Source organism: Rhinopithecus roxellana, chromosome 5, assembly GCF_007565055.1.
Source record: "Rhinopithecus roxellana isolate Shanxi Qingling chromosome 5, ASM756505v1, whole genome shotgun sequence".
Taxonomy (NCBI): domain Eukaryota; kingdom Metazoa; phylum Chordata; class Mammalia; order Primates; family Cercopithecidae; genus Rhinopithecus; species Rhinopithecus roxellana.
In genome coordinates, this window is record NC_044553.1 from 174749413 (window position 1) to 174761412 (window position 12000).

At 45.0% G+C, this 12000-nt stretch overlaps 1 protein-coding gene across 6 annotated transcripts in view; it reads left to right on the forward strand.

Moving 5' to 3' along the window:
• The first annotated feature begins 8019 nt into the window (after positions 1 to 8019).
• The window catches only part of CSNK1G1 (casein kinase 1 gamma 1), a 205671-nt gene continuing 201690 nt past the window's right edge, over positions 8020 to 12000 (forward strand). For all 6 annotated transcript variants that reach the window (XM_030929878.1, XM_030929880.1, XM_010355478.2 and 3 more), the window contains exon 1: positions 8020 to 8291. The gene's annotated coding sequence lies outside the window, so the exon portion shown is untranslated. The remainder of the gene's footprint in view (positions 8292 to 12000) is intronic.

Consider the following 12000-nt stretch of genomic DNA (forward strand, 5'->3'; position numbering starts at 1 on the left):
TTCAATCTGGGAGCAGTGGCTCATGCCTATATTCCCAGCACTTTGGGAGGCCAAGGCAGGTGAATCACATGAGGTCAGGAGTTCGAGACCAGCCTGGCCAACATAGTGAAACTCCGACTCTACTAAAACTGCAAAAAAAGACTGGGCGTGGTGTCTCACGCCTATAATCCTAGCACTTTGGGAGGCCAAGGTGGGTAGATGACCTGAGGTCAGGGGTTCAAGATCAGCCTGGTCAACATGGTGAAACCCCATCTCTACTAAAAATACAAAAATTAGCCGGGTGTGATGGCGGGCACCTATAATCCCAGCTAACTGGGGAGGCTGAGGCAGGAGGATCACTTGAACCCGGGAGGCGGAGGTTGCAGTGAGCCCAGATTGCGCCACTGCACTCCAGGGTGGGTGACAGAGTGAGACTCTATCTTAAATACATACATACATACATACATACATACATACATACATATATACATACATAATAAAAATGCAAAAATTAGCTGGGCATGGTGGTTGGTGCCTGTAGTCCCAATTACTTGGGAGGCCGAGGCAGGAGAATCACTTGAACCTGGGAGGTAGAGGTTGTAGTGAGCTGAGATCATGTCACTGCACTCCAGCCTGGGCCACAGAGCGGGACTCCCTCTGAAAAAAAAAAAAAATGAATCTTTTCAAGTATATGTTTGATGATGTATCACTTTGATTAGGCAAATTTATACACAAGGATTCCTTTACAAAGCATTTTCTTTTCTTTTCTTTTCTTTTTTTTTTTTTTTTTTTTGAGACAGAGTATCGCTCTGCCCCCAGGCTGGAGTGCAGTGGCCAGATCTCAGCTCACTGCAAGCTCCGCCTGCCGGGTTCACGCCATTCTCCTGCCTCAGCCTCCCAGTAGCTGGGACTACAGGCGCCCGCCACCTCGCCCAGCTAATTTTTTTGTATTTTTAGTAGAGACGGGGGTTTCACCGTGTTAGCCAGGATGGTTTCGATCTCCTGACCTCGTGATCCGCCCGTCTCGGCCTCCCAAAGTGCTGGGATTACAGGCTTGAGCCACCGCGCCCGGCCTACAAAGCATTTTCAAAATGTACCATGGCAACCTAGCTTTTCTTAACAGAAGGGAAGTATAGACCTCTTCTTTTCATTGAAACTGAATTAAAAAGTAAAATCTGGCCAGGCGCAGTGGTTCACACCTGTAATCCCAGCACTTTGGGAGGCCAAGGCGGGCGGATCACGAGGTCAGGAGATCGAGACCATCCTGGTTAACATGGTGAAACCCCGTCTCTACTAAAAATACAAAAACTTAGCCGGTCGTGGTGGCGGGTGCCTATAGTCCCAGCTGCTCGGGAGGCTGAGGCAGGAGAATGGCATGAACCCGGGAAGCAGAGCTTGCAGTGAGTCGAGATCGTGCCACTGTACTCCAGCCTGGGCGACAGAGCGAGACTCCGTCTCAGGGGAAAAAAAAAAAGTAAAATCTACCCATTAAGAAGATAGTTAAACTAAGATAGATAGATTGATTTTGAGGCAGGGTCTTACTCTATTGCCTAGGCCAGAGTGCAGTGGTGTGATCTCAGCTCACTGCAGCCTCAACCTCCCTTGCTCAAATGATCCTCCTGCGTCAGCCTCCTGAGTAGCTGGGACTAAGGCATGCGCCACCATGCCCAGCTAATTTTTAATTTTTTTTAGATATGCGGTCTTGCTCTGTCACAAGCTGGTCTTAAACCCCTGAGCTCAAGCGATCCTTCTGCCTCAGCCTCTGAAACTGCTGGGGTTAAAGGTGTGAGCCACCACGCCCAGCCAAAACCAAGGTTTTAATTTTTTACCCTTCACGAAGTTAATCTATCTTTTTTTTTTTTTTTTTTTTTTTTTTTTTTTTTTTTTCTGAGATGGAGTTTCGTTCTTGTTGCCCAGGCTGGAGTGCAATGGCACAATCTCGACTCACTGCAACCTCTGCCTCCCGGGTTCAAGCGATCCTTCTGCCTCAGCCTCCCGAGTAGCTGGGATTACAGGCATGTGCCACCATGCCAGGCTAATTTTGTATTTTTAGTAGAGACACGGTTTGTCCATGTTAGTCAGGCTGGTCTCGAACTCCTGACCTCAGGTGATCCACAAGCCTCAGCCTCCCAAAGTGTTGGGATTATAGGCATGAGTCACCGCGCCCAGTTTGTTTTTTTTTCTTTTAATGCATTATTCAAATTTTACTGCTAGTGTTATTCCTGACCAGATAATGATTAAAACTACTCCTGAAGTTTTGAATGCTAGAGCATTGTGAGCATCATATGTATTTTGTGTTTCCATAGTTTTACAGAGGAAGAGCAAATATTCAAGAGAAAATTATAAAGAGAGCTCAAAGACTTATTTAAAAGATGTCGAATGCTTATTGTTTTTTCTCGCACATCTCTCCAATGAGATTCTAAAAAAAGTAGAGTTTTGCCTGTGTGCAGTGACTCACACCTGTACTTCCAGCACTTTTGGAGGCTGAGGTGGGAGGATCACTTGAGCTCAGGAGTTTGAGACCAGCCCGGGCATCATAAGCCTCATTTCTACAAAGAATAAAAAAATTAGCTGGGCATGGTGGTACACATCTCTGGTCCCAGCTACTTTGTAGGCTGAGGCAGGAGAATTGCTTGAGTCCAGGAGGTTGAGGCTGCAGTGAGTCATGATCATATCACTGCACTCTAACCTGCGTAATAGAGGGAGACCCTGTCTCAACAGACAAAAACGTATTTGGAATATAAAGCCTAAACTAAATGCACTTTTCTCATGTGTACACTACTTACAAATTCTACTGTACTTAGAATCTTCAAGCTAACTCACTTTCAGAAAAAAATGTTCAATTGAGCCTTGGTTCAACCATCATTGCTATGATGGTTTCTTTTACCTTTGAGAATAGCATATGGAAGTGGGAGAGAGATTACAGGTGTGAGCCTTTGTGCCTGGCCACGACCTTCAATTGTTAGGTAGTTGTTATATCTTTAGCCTTCCTAAGGATGTTATGTCTTCAAGCTTTCTAAGCCTTAACATTCAATGGTTTATGTCATATGTATCCTAAGTGACTTTTTCTAAGTCCCTTGTATAAGGGATTATGTCTTTTATATTGTATATTGCTTAGGCACATAAATGGTAAGTTTGGCTAAATTTCTTCTTATTGACTCCACACATTTATTAATTGTTAGACCCTAGTTTTGATATTTTATTTTATTTTTTATTGTTTGAGACAGAGTCTGGCTCTGTCACCCAGGCTGGAGTTCAGTGGTGTGATCTTGGCTCACTGCAACCTCCACCTCCCAGGTTCTCCTGCCTCAGCCTCCCAAGTAACTGGGATTACAGGCACCCAGGACCACAGCCGGCTAATTTTTTGTATTTTTTTTTTTTTTCTAGTAGAGACAGGCTGGTCTGAAACTCCTGACCTCAAGTGATCCACTCACCTTGGCCTCCCAAAGTGTTGGGATTACAGGCATGAGCCACCATGCCTGGCCTAGTTCTGGTATTTTATGTTTGAAGATGCCAATGTAACTCTAACAATACTTAAATATTAATAATTGAGTCACAGCATATTGGGTTTCCCCAATATACATTAGATATGTTAAGTTTTTAAATGATTACAAAGGGCAATAAAAAAATGAAGATCGCTCAAGAGAGTGGGAGAAAAGTTTGGAAGTCCCATATTGATCTGTAGGATGAAGGTACTGTACTGACTTAATGAGGGCTGTTTGAGATCTAGCCCAGATCTGAGAGCACTGTCTTATAGCTCATATTAAGAATATGGATTCATGGCCGGGTGTGGTAGTTCACACCTGTAATCCAAGCACTTGGAAAGACTGAGGCCTCAGGAGTTCAAGACCAGCCTGGGCAACAGAATGAGACCCCCATCTCTTTTTTTTTTTTTTTTTTTTTTGAGACGGAGTCTTGCTCTGCCACCCAGGCTGGAGTGCAGTGGCCGGCTCTCAGCTCACTGCAAGCTCCGCCTCCCGGGTTCACGCCATTCTCCTGTCTCAGCCTCCCGAGTAGCTGGGACTACAGGCGCCTGCCTCGTCGCCCGGCTAGTTTTTTGTATTTTTTAGTAGAGACGGGGTTTCACCGTATTAGCCAGGATGGTCTCGATCTCCTGACCTCGTGATCCGCCCGTCTCGGCCTCCCAAAGTGCTGGGATTACAGGCTTGAGCCACCGCGCCCGGCCTGAGACCCCCATCTCTACAAAAAATACAAAAATTAGCCAGGTGTGGTAGTTCACACCTATAATCACAGCACTTTGGGAGGCTGAGGCAAGCGGATTGCTTGAGATCAGGAGTTCAAGACCGGCCTGGGCAACACAGTGAGATCCCATCTCTACAAATACAAAAATTAGACGAGTGTGGTGGCGCTCTGCACACCTGTAGTCCCAGCTATTTGGAAGGCTGAGGTAGAAGGATCGCTTGAGCCAACGAGATGGAGGCTGCAGTGAGCCAAGATCGTGCCACTGCACTCCAGCCTGGGTGACAGAATGAGACCCTGTCTAAAAAGAAGAAGAAAAAAAAAAAAAAAAAAACAGAGAACATGGATTCCTCACAAAAATCACAAAAGTGTAGTTAAACTCACATACCTAATTTTAGGTGGGGTTTGTACTATCCATCTTTAGAGACTTCAAAGCAATGAGTATGTTGAAATAATAGAATAGAGGACATGTTATGAATTAGGAGTCAAGCCAGTTATTCATATACCTATACAAAAGTGTCAGTTTTTAAAAAGCTGTAGGTCATGAGGTCAGGAGATCGAGACGACAGTGAAACCCCATCTGTACTAAAAAAAACACAAAATATTAACCTGGTGCAGTGGCGGGTGCCTGTAGTCCCAGCTATCCGGGAGGCTGTGGCAGGAGAATGGCGTGAACCCGGGAGGTGGAGCTTGCAGTGAGCCGAGATCGTGCCACCGTACTCCAGCCTGGGCGACAGAGCCAGACTCCATCTCAAAAAAAAAAAAAAAAAAAAAAAAAAAAGCTGTAGGAAGAGAGGATGTAAACAAATGCTGCTTATAAATCATTTTTCTTCAGGCAGTGGGTAAAATGAGTGATGCATAGGAATTTGAATTTCTACACTGGCTTACACTATCACATTTAATCATAACTATTGATTTTCTCAATAAAACATTTCTTTCTATAGAACACATTTATTATTTACCATAATCATGTTTTAATTTTTTGAAACATCCTAGTCTATCATAGTTTTAGATATGTTATTATTCATTGAGCTCATTTTATTTACTATTTCAAGGTTTTTTGATATTTAAACCTGTTTGGCAATTGAAATACCAAGCTCTGTTTTGTCAGGGTAACATGTTTACCACTTGTCACTTTCAGCCAGATTTTTTTTTTTTTTTTTTTCTTGGAGACGGAGTCTTGCTGTGTCCCAGGCTGGAGTGCAATGGCGTGATCTCAGCTCATTGCAACCTCTGCCTCCTGGTTTCAGGCAATTCTCCTGCCTCAGCCTCCCAAGTAGATGGGATTATAGGCATCCACAACTACACGCGGCTAATTTTTATTTATTTATTTTTTAATTTTTGGTAGAGATGGGGTTTCTCCATGTTGGCCAGGCTGATCTCAAACTTCTGACCTCATTTGACCCACCCTCCTTGGCCTCCCAAAGTGCTGAGGTTACAGGCATGAGCCACTGCATCCCGCCCAGGTTTTTAAAGGAACAATTAGTAGATGAGCTCAAATTCCATTTGAATTGTGCATGTGTATATGCTCCCACATGTATTCATGTCAATGGCAGAAGTGGAAATGTATTAAACATCCTATAGACTCATTTGAGCTTGAAGTGATTTCTTAAAGGTTTTGCTGAAGTGATTACCTATGGTGAATCAATTTAACCGTCTCATGCATACAGGAAACCAATAGACGGTGTTTTGTTTAAGTGACCAAAGCTCATTTCCTGTCTGTCCCAGTTAAGGTGGACAACAGTTCAATTTTGGTGACTATAAAGAGGTTATCATGATCAATAAAATTAGAGCCTGTTGTGTCAAGTATATTCACTACCATGGAATAGAAAACAAATTTAGGAGCTACTGCTAAGCATTCTGCTTGTAAGCAGACTTATTTAAGATCAGAAAACCAAATGAAGATTTTTACTCATTTTTCTCTGAATGCCCAACTGCATTTCTCTGAATATTTACCTGCCATAACGATGTGGGTTCTTTTCCTTTCTTTTTTCTTTTTTCTTTTTTTTTTGAAACGGACTCTCGCTCTGTCGCCCAGGCTGGAGTGCAATGGTGCAATCTTGGCTCACTGCAACCTCCGCCTCCTGGGTTCAAGTTATTCTCCTGCCTCAGCTTTCCGAGTAGGTGGGATCACAGGCGCCCGCCACCACGCCCAGCTAATTTTTGTATTTTTAGTAGAGACGGGGTTTCACCAGGTTGGCCAGGCTGGTCTCAAACTCCTTACCTCAGGTGATCCGCAGGTCTTGGCCTCCCAAAGTGCTGAGATTACAGGCGTGAACCACCGCGCCAGGCCCCCAGATACCAGTTCTTGTTCTCCAGTATTATTTTGTTGACTTTTACCTCAACCAGTTCAAATGTTTTCAAACCCCAAATCACCCAGACACAATAAATGAGGTCTCTTTTCTTATCCATAGTGTCGATATGAAAGTTTATTTTGAGGAATTTTTTTTCTTTTTTTTTTTTGAGACGGAGTCTATCTCTGTCGCCAGGCGGGAGTGCAGTGGCGCGATCTTGGCTCACTGCAACCTCCGCCTCCCGGGTTCCAGCGATTCTCCTGCCTCAGCCTCCCGAGTAGCTGGGACTACAGGCACACGCCACCACGCCCGGTTAATTTTTGTATATTTATTTATTTATTTATTATTTTTGGGACGGAGTCTCGCCCTGTCGCCAGGCTGGAGTGCCATTGGAGTGCAATGGCACAATCTTGGCTCACTGCAATCTCCACCTCCCGAGTTCAAGCAATTCCCCTGCCTCATCCTCCCGTGTAACTGTGACTACAGGCCCGCGCCACCACCCCCAGGCAATCTTTTGTATTTTAGTAGAGACAGGGTTTCACCATGTTGGCCAGGATGGTCTCCATCTCCTAACCTCGTGATCCGCCCGCCGGGGCTTCCCAAAGTGTTGGGATTACAGGTGTTAGTCACTGCTCCCGGCCTATTTTGAGTTTTGAGTGGAGGATTAGACAGTCTTCTTCCTTCCCGAACTTGATTATGGGCTCCCTTTAGCCTTTTTCTTTGTTTTCTGTTTTGTTTTGTTTTTTCCTTTTCTTGAGTTTTGTTTTGTTTTGTTTTGTTTCCTTTTCCCGAGACGCAGTCTCAAGAGGTCCTGAGAACATGTGCCCTACTCTCTGTTTTAAGGATTAAAGTAAGTGTCGAGTTACATTGAATCTTTTTTGCCTCTTCCATTTGGCTAGGTTAATTCCAGACCTTACACAAACATGTGCAGCTCTTATAAAATATAGGTGAAGACATTTTTTTTTTATTATACTTTAAGTTCTAGGGTACATGTGCATAACGTGCAGGTTTGTTACATATGTATACTTATGCCATGAAGACAAACATTTTTCTAACCATTCGTCTTCATGGGCTGTCACAGGAGAACTAAGTGCATGAAAAAGCTTTCACAACATTGAAGGAAATTTTAAAAATCTGGTTGAAACACAATTAAAAATCCACAAGAGGGAGATGCTTGCTAAACCGTCAGAAAACAATTCCCTCGAGGCACCTGAGAGCGGAGCCTTAGGAACAGCCACTGGATCAGCCACGGGATTGAGGGTGGGAGGGAGCAGGAGTATGTAGAGATGGGGGGCTTGGTGGAGGAGTACAGTTGAAGGGAAAAGCGGGATGGGGTTCGTGCCTCTGGCAGCGAAGCGTGTACTCGGTCTAAGATCTTGGGCAGAAGGTAAGAGCGTGTTGCCAAAGGAGAGCTGAGTGCTCCCGATATATCTCCTAGTAGTCCCAGAAGAAATGGGGGTGGGTTGCTTTGAAGGCACTTCCGCTTAGCAACCCCACGCGGTTGCTAAGGAGGGGGAAGCCGCGGGGATAACCCGGAAGTGATGGTGTCAGTTTATCTTTGCTTGCACAAGGTTTGTCCTATTAGGTGCGCCAGGGTACTCTGCGACTCCGGGACGAGGGCGGGGCCACGCTAGTGGTTCCGGCTCGGCTCCAGCCGCCCCTCGGCTCCTAGCCTTCCCCCTCCCCTCCGCCTTCTCCCCTCCCTCCCGCTCCTGGGAAAGAGAGAAACCACAGCTGCGGGTGGGTAGAGAAGCACTCGGCGCCTCGGGGAGGGGACCGGGCCCGCCTCATTTGCGCCTTGCAGCACTGCTGGATCAGGTACCTGCGCCGGCTTCGACGGGGTTCTGTAGGCTGAAGTCTGAGCGTGTGTGTGTGTCTGAGGGGGTTGGTGGGGGGCCCTTTCCTGGGTGTGGGTGGGGGACGCCGGGATCCCGGGTGGGGCGCAGTCTGGCGTTTGTGTCTGTGGAGGGTTGCGGGGGCGGAATGGAGGGGCTGAGGGACACAGCGGGTGGAGAGTTTCGGTTAGCGGGGTAGAGGTAGGCGGAGGAGGCGCCCCTTCCGAGAAAGCCGACTTCGGCCGTTGTGGACCGGGAGTTTGCCACCTGGAGGGCTTACTCTGTAAGGGGGAGCATCCTCTGGGAGCCAAAAGGAGGGCACAGATCTTGTCAGGGTGGCTGGGGCAATCCCGTGGTTCCATTGCCCTCTTTCCTTACCCACCCCGCTGGGACAGAGCTGGACTTCCAGGGTTGTGGGGGTTCTGAGTCGGCTGGGCACCGCGGGGAGCCGCCCTTGCGGAGCTAGGACACAAGAGTGGGTAATGAGACCTCCCTCTACCCAACTTCCGTGCGCTTCCCCCACTTCTTCCTTTACTGTTCCCTCGCCCCCACGTCCTACAGGAGCAGTGTCCCCCAAGTGGGCAGGCACCACATTGTAAAAGAGAGTGAAACTGGGTTTGTTGCCCCTAAATTATACTTAAGATGTTTAGAAAGTGCCTGAATGACATATTCAACCAAGTCTCTCAGCTCGATATTAATTCCGGTGTAAATTACCTTAGAAAAGTTGAATTCTGAAAAGCATTTAACAATAGGCTAGTCCAGGTGTAACCTTGTGTAGTAGTTGTACTTGTTTATTTTTAAAAAATGGAATGAGGAAACCATATAGATGTATTAGAGGTGTAGGCAAGACATGTTGAGGCAAGGCTTTTCCAACCTCTTTCTTACCTGCCAGTAAACCTGCCCTAATTTAAATGAAGTGGAAAGATCCTCTTCATTTTTGTTTCAATCAGTGACTGAATGCTAGGTGCTGTGTAGTGATGTCTCGGAATAGATATGTGAATTTTCAGAGAGAAAATGAATATTCTGCTGTTGAGCCTGTGTCTTAATCTTTTAAGGAGATAATTGCGGTCAGGTGGAAGTATTGGCTTTCAGGCAGATAAATCTTGGGTTGAACCTAGTCTATGCCAGTTGCTAGTTACTGATCTTGGGCAAGTCATGGAACGTACCAGAGCTTTCGTTTCCTCCTAAGTAATATGAGTTAAAATTCTTACCTGTGTTATAAGTAACAGCCCATTTTAAACGGAACCACCTTTGAATTACAAGATAAATTATTATCATTAACTGTACACAGTCAAGGCAGCCCAGTTTTGTGAAACGAGGTTTGAGATAGGAAGGCAACTGGATAATACTTCAAAAAAAGGTATACAATAGGACTTTCAGTGTCTTCTTGAAATTGATCATAAGTAGCATGAAATTCAATTATCAGTAGTTTCTTAAAATTCAAAATAATAAAGTGGAATATAACCCATTTATTGAAACGAGCAAAATATATTTTATAGGTTTTTCTCAGCTACACCATATTGGTGTTTATAGTATAGATTAACACAGAATACATGAAAAAGTAATGTATGTAAATCTTAACATCACATGTCTCTTTAAAGAGAATTAAAATTGGGGTGTAAAATAGAAAGTACTTTTTTTGTTTGTTTGTTTGTTTGTTCGAGAAGCAGTCTTGCTCTGTCACCCAGGCTGGAGCGCAGTGGCGCGATCTCAGCTCACTGCAACCTCCGCCTCCAGGATTCAAGCGATTCTCCTGCCTCAGCTTCCTGAGTAGCTGAGATTACAGGCGCCTGCCACTATGCCGAGCTAATTTTTTATGTTTTTAGTAGAGACAGGGTTTCACCGTGTTGGTCAGGTTGGTCTTGAACTCCTGACCTTGTAATCCACCCGCCTCAGCCTCCTGAAGTGCTGGGATTACAGGTGTGAGCCGCCGTGCCCGGCCTACTTGTAATTTTAAGATAAAAATCATCATCATCATCTTAGGCAGCAGCCGCAGCAGCATCTCTCATCTCAATTAGATTTACACTACTAGAAAAACTTATATAATATTCAGAAAATAAATGAAAATTGAATAAATTTCTGCCTTTAAATCATTCCTTATTACAATATGGAAATAAATCCAAGAAACATGAAGTCTGATTTTTATTTATTTTTAGTGACAAGGTCTTTCTCTGTCACTTAGGCCAGAATGAGTACACTGGGACAGTTATACTCACTGCAACCTCAAACCCCTGGGCTCAAGTAATCCTCCTGTGTCGCCTTTCCGAAGTGTTAAGATTACAGGTGTGAACCACCTCACCCAGCCCATGAAGTCTTTTTCTTTTTTTTTTGGAACGGAGTCTCACTCTGTCACCCAGGCTAGAGTGCGGTGGCACGATTTCGGCTCTACCTCCTGGGTAGAGCGATTCTCCCGGGTTTAAGCGATTCTCCTGCCTCAGCCTCCCAAGTAGCTGGGATTACAGGCACATGCTACCACACCCGGCTAATTTTTTTGTATTTTTAGTAGAGACGGGGTGTTACCGTGTTAGCCAGGATGGTGTCGATCTCCCGACCTCATGATCCACCTGCCTCGGCCTCCCAAAGTGCTGGGATTACAGGCATGAGCCACTGTGCCTGGCTGAAGTCTTTATACTCATTTGTTTTGTGGATTTAAAATAATATAGTTATGTGTCATCTATTATATGTCAGATTTTCAGCTAACGTAGTTTGCTTTTTGAGGTAACTTATAGTTAGTAATTTTCAAATGTAATTTATACTCAGAGGACAAACATCAAATAACTTGCTGTAATAATAGATGTTTGTGAGAATACAAAGTTTGTAATTCACTATGACCTTTTTTGAGAAGTTCATAGGTTTTGTGTACATTTGTGAGAAATTTTCTTTTCTTTTGTTTTTTTTTTTTTGAGGCAGAGTCTCACTCTGTTGTCCAGGCTGGAGTGCAGTGGCACGATCTCTGCTCACTGCAGCCTCCGCCTGCTAGGTTCAAACATTTCTCCCACCTCAGCCTTCCAAGTAGCTGGGACTACAGGTGTGCGCCACCATGTCCAGCTAATTTTTGTGTTTTTAGTAGAGAAGGGGTTTCACCATGTTGGCCAGGCAGGTTTCGAACTCCTAACCTCAAGTGATCTGCCAGCTTTCGCTTCCCAAAGTGCTGGGATTACAGGCATGAACCAACACACACAGCCCTGAGGAATTTTCAAGTGCATTTCTTCCCCATATCTCTTTTATAAAGAGTTGAAATTAGGCCGGGCACGGTGGCTCATGCCTGTAATCCCAGCACCTTGGGAGGCCGAGGCGGGCGGATCACCTGAGGTCAGGAGTTTGAGACCAGCCTGAGCAACATGGAGAAATCCCATCTCTACTAAAAATACAAAATTAGTCAAGCGTGATGGCGCATGCCTGTAATCCCAGCTACTTGGGAGGCTGAGGCAAGAGAACCACTTGAACCCGGGAGGCGGAGGTTGCGGTGAGCCGAGATTGCGCCGTTCACTCCAACCTGGGCAAGAGCAAAACTCCATCTCAAAAAAAAAAAAAGAAGAGTTGAAATTATGTTTTGTGATAGTTACAGATTTTTGGTACGATTATTCAGCTTTCTAAATGGCTCTTCTGAGAGTGTAAGGTCTGTATATATCTAAGCTTTTTGCTGTGTTTTCTTTTTTATTTTTATTTTTATTTTTTTTGAGATGGAGTCT